Raw genomic sequence first — 5,095 nt, forward strand, 5'->3', positions numbered from 1 at the left:
GAGCCTGAGCTTTACTCTAGCATCTGAGGGAGCTGTGGACACGACTCATAGAGGTGTGGGTCAGCTGTCGCTATTCAGTGTTCTTAAGCAGCCCAGCTGTATCTCACAGGCTGTAGTCACAATTTCTCTTCTTTGATGTCAGGGCTCTTGGGGCAAAACGTGCCTGGACACTGCCACACATTTAATGCCTTTCTGTGGTGCACACTGGAGGATGCAGAATTGGCTGGGTCTGTGATGCTTTATGAAGCTGGTCTGACCTATTTCAGAAGCAGTGAGAACTCTTCTCACCTAGTCTAACCCTTAGAGCAGCATAGAGTGACCAGTGCTACCTGGGGATAAGTCTTTTTTTCTACTTTCTATCCCAAGTCCTTCCCTTTCCACGGACACAGCAGAAGTGGTCCTTCAGAGCTGATTTACCCCTGCACCTGCTGTGTTTCTTTTCACTTTTTGTGGATGAGCAAGTACCCCTTTAGGGATGAGCATCTCTTTGCTCCTTCCATTTTACAGCTCACAGTGGGGTGCCCAGAACACCCCACAGTTGTGGGGAGCAGCTGGCGCAAGAGAAGTAAGTCCTGAGGCTGCAGCAAAGATTTTGGGTCATTTGCAGTGGCTCAGTGGGACCTTGCAGAGGCAAAAAGCAGCTGGGGATGTGCTCTACAGTTCTGTGCTGGTTTGCAGGTTCCTCAGGAGTGGTCCTGGGTCATCTGGCACGGTAAGTCCGATACTTTTAGAGAACTACTGAAAGCTACGGTAGGCCTTTTGGCTTCAGAATAAGAGAATATAACTCCCAGAGAATATCCCTGTCTGCACTCCCATAGATATGGGCACTCAGATGTGAGACCACATCTGGAGTACTCCACCCTGAATGCAACCCTAGCATACTGCTGACTGTCCCTGTTTTGTATGAACAGAAAAGTGTTACTATTGCCATGAAGTGACATATTACCTTTCATTAACCCTTACATTTCCTAGATGATTGTGTTTTTTCTCCTTTTGTGACATCCATTCGTCACACTCTCAGTTGGAGGACTGATAGGATTGAGATCTTACTTCTTCAGAAGTGATCTTACTTCAAAGCAACTATTTCTTCTTCCTGATGATTATAGTGATAGTGAATTTTTCAACTGAAATGTAAAACTCGGGGGTGTTATAGAACAAATAGAGTAGATATGCTAAGCCAGTTTAAGTGACAACACTTTTCGGGAAGAGAGGATAAAGTTAAGGAATGAAGCAAGTCATTAATCTGAGCAAAAGTGAAAAAAAAAAAAATCAGGGGAGCAGGAAAATGAATAGATAGGGCACGCACAAATCAATAGCAGGACTGCCATTAAACTCAAAAGGAGGCAAGTTTTGTTCCCTAAAGAAGGACAATTTTTGCAATGACCCTCATTGTCCACTTTGCATCATATCTCTTTGAAATTCTAGGCCCCTTTCTTCCATCTTGAATGCAGGATTGCATATACGCAATACTGTGATACAAGAACATTCTGCCTCTAAAACCATTTTGCTCACACTTCCACCTGCTCACCCTGCCACATCATCTGCCTCCTGGAGCAGCGCAGCCTGGCCAAGGGGTGGATGGGGCCAGGCTGAATGAATGCATGAATGAATGCATGAATGAATGAATGAATGGGGCCTTATAAGTATTTCTATAATTAGTCAAAGCACAGTAATTTTTTTTCCCTACAGGTTAAATACTGCTGATTAGCTGCTTACTTTTTAGAAAGTTCTCTGTCCTTAGTATTTACACGAGTCTTTTTCTGACCTGCTTTAAGCCCGTTAGTCCAAACCAGCTTTTTTCTTTTTTTCTTTTTTCCCCAAGACTATTTTTACGATTTTCAAGGATCAAATAACATCTATAACAATTAGTTTTCCATAGATCATTTCTTCTTTTTTCATAATTTTGCGTTCCCTTACTTTCTGGCTCTGAACTTTGCTTCTACAATGCAAAGGGATTCCAGCCACCACATGCATACAGGCAAGGCATTTTAGTGTGAGTTAGATACTCAGGCATACACAACCTGTAACCCACATGCTACGTGTATCCCAACTCAACTTGCACCCCCTACAGCTGTATCTATCATGGCAGCAGCTCTACCCTGATGAGTGGCCAGGCCTAGCCCGGAGTCACAGCAAGGTCTGCAGAGCAGCATTGACAAATAAAGCTACAGAACTGAGAAAAGGCTGTCACCTTAAGAAAATATTTTAAACTAAGTCACATGGCAAAAGAATGTAATGACAGTGCTTTCTAATGGATATAAGCGCCATAGCAGGTAACCATGCAAGACCATATGACCATACCTAACCGGTAACCATACATAAACTACAAGAACCATAGCAGCAGGTAATGAAGAAAAATTAGCTCACCCCTTCCAGAAACTAGTAACAACTCAAAAGAAGAGCAAACTCAGAGAGATACTGCTCCCTCTGCTGCTAACACTTAAATAAAAGCACCTTTTCCAATCATTGCTTGCACCTCAGCTCCCTGGGATAGCCTTGACCTCTCAACTAATGTTGAAAGAGAACCTAATTGGTTCAGGTTGTGAAGGGATGGAGTGCAGCAGAGTTGCCAGGTCACAGCCTGAACCAAAGATTGAGTAGGTCAGGGGTAAACTCCTGCTGTTTTGGAAACATGAAGTACAACGTGTATCGTGATGCAGGTACAGTACCTATCAATGATGTGATTGACAGGTGATTGTTGCAAGGTGATTGTTGACAGTCTTCTTATGGTTCTGATGGAACAGTACTTGATGTTGCTTCTGGAGGCTTATCTTCTTCAGTTCAGGTTTGGGTTCACTGGTTCCCAGAACTTCAGCACTCCACCACCTGCTGTCATGACATACCCTCATAGACACTGAAGCACGCTGAAGTGTTGATGCTCCTACCAGTGGTCCTGTGGACTTGACAGCCTCAAGGGGAGTAGTACAGATGTTTAAAAGGTATGAGGAGTGGTGGGTCTGCCTTCAGTGGTAGGATACAGGCTGTGTTTTTGTCTTGAGTCAAACACCTCCACTTGTGCTGGGGCATGTCCTGGCCTTTGGTACAACATCCTTTGTCCTGATATCTGGGGCAGGATCACTATATCAGGTACTACAGGGGGGTGGGGGTTCTCATTTGCCGTGTGGACATGTCTCACTTCAGGTGCAAGCATAAACACTCATAACTACAGGAAAACCACGTGGAAACAGAAATACGATCATGATGTATGTTCCACCGCCAAATGCTCTAGGAGTTCCGTAAACCGAGGTTTATGGAACCAAAATCAGATTGCTAGTTTCTGAAAGAGATTTGGTGAAGGCTTTGAGGTTTTCAAAGGAATAAGCCATTGTGAGCATAAAAGACAGCCAAGGACTAGGTAACAGTATCGAAACTGGGAGGTATGAGTTTGCTTCTCATCCAAGATAAATGGCAGAGAGGTGTACCTATCGGTGGTAGAAAAAGAGAGACCACACTCTACATCACACGGATAGGTGGCAAGATTAAATAAAATGCAGGCCACATGGGCAGATGATGTACAAAAGAAAAAGAAAACAAATGAAATCAGAGTCAGCCTGAAGATATTTCTCCTAGAAACACCTACGAGCCATCACCTCCTTTCCTATCACTGTTGTATCACTGTTCCCTGGGAGCAGAAGCTGACCTTCACCACACCTCAAACATGTTTCAGGGAGTTGCAGAGAGTGATAAGGTCTCCCTTGGAGCCTTATCTTCTTCAGACTCAACAATCCTAGCTCCCTCAGCCACTCCCCAAAAGACTTGGATTCCAGACCATTCTCCACTTTCGTTGCCCCTCTCCGGACACATTCCATGGCCTCAAGGTCTTTCTTGGAGTGAGTGGCCCAAAACTGAACACACAGCTCATGTTGTGGCCTCACCAGGCAGACAATCACCTCCTTAGTCCTCTTGAATGATCTTTGAACTCTCTGATATGTACTATCTTTGTGTCTTTGTATACTTGCCTGTGAATTATTCAGGCCCCTCTATGAATTCTGTGAAAAGCATCATCGTAAACTGCAGAGCAAAGAAATCAATACGGCATAAAACTGCACTGTGATTAAACTAGAAACCTGGAATCAGACACATGGATCATCTAAAAGTAATGGTTCCTATTTATTTATTTCCATGGAAACGAAAACTGATACAAAGGGCACAATAACACAGTTTGATAGAGAAAATTCTCAGCTACAAAGCCTTTTTTTTTCCAACATAAGCACTGTCATCAGCCAATTTGTGCAGACGAGCTGCTTGAGACACTCTTTATTTCACGGTGTGACAGCTGCGCATGGCCATCCAGACCGTGGCTTGCTTTTCACATTGCTGTTGCCACTGTTGGAATGCACTCCGTGTGCTCACATCAACTGTTTGGCCTCCATAAACACTCAGCAAGTGTTGATGAATATTAATGGATGCCATTTTTTCCATGCTGTGGAATTCAAATCCAAACCTTTGCTTCATAGATACTTCCACGTCACGCACCACTTTGTCAGACTTGCACCTCTGCTGCCATCAAGATGGCCACAAAGTGTAATGAAATAGGAACAGAAAGATTCCACTTCTACCGCTGAACCAGAAACACCCACCTCTGATACCACCAGCAAACATAATAGAACAGGAGGCATTAATTTCAGTGCAGCTCTTGTACAACGTATGAATAAATATAAAATTTTGGTATTCCAGAATTATTTTGATAAAACATAATGCTCATCAGTTATGAATTTTTGTCCAGATTAAAAAAGACACTGGACTACAAATTGCCATTACGCCTCTCGTTAGTGCCACATAGCTTACAGGTGTGCCCTTAGTGCCACATAGCTTACAAGATGCCTGCCTTCTGCATGGTCTCGAACAGGGGTGATGGCAGTGACCACACCATTTCATCTCGTCTCTACTGCGATGAAAGAACAACCTGGGCTATCCTAGTGGTTGGTTTCACCCCAGGAAATTCAGCCAAATCTCATCTTTGTCTTTTGTAGTGAATTCCACAAGAGTGGGACTCATGGTGGCTATACAAGCCAGTAAACAAGGCGTTGCAGTTTCTTGTCACAGGCTACAGCTTTCTAATATGCCAGCAACACATGGCTCTGAGCTTGCTTAG

At 43.8% G+C, this 5,095-nt stretch overlaps 1 long non-coding RNA gene across 1 annotated transcript; it reads left to right on the forward strand.

Annotated features, from left to right (window-relative positions):
- Positions 1–502: 502 nt before the first annotated feature.
- Positions 503–4,043, forward strand: LOC122158573. Its single transcript, XR_006168262.1, has 2 exons — positions 503–712; positions 2,781–4,043. It is a non-coding gene; the product is annotated as an uncharacterized LOC122158573 (long non-coding RNA).
- Positions 4,044–5,095: the final 1,052 nt, after the last annotated feature.

Source organism: Centrocercus urophasianus, unplaced genomic scaffold (assembly GCF_019232065.1).
Source record: "Centrocercus urophasianus isolate 14NV4802_14NV808 unplaced genomic scaffold, USGS_Curo_1.0 seq_1484, whole genome shotgun sequence".
NCBI lineage: Eukaryota > Metazoa > Chordata > Aves > Galliformes > Phasianidae > Centrocercus > Centrocercus urophasianus.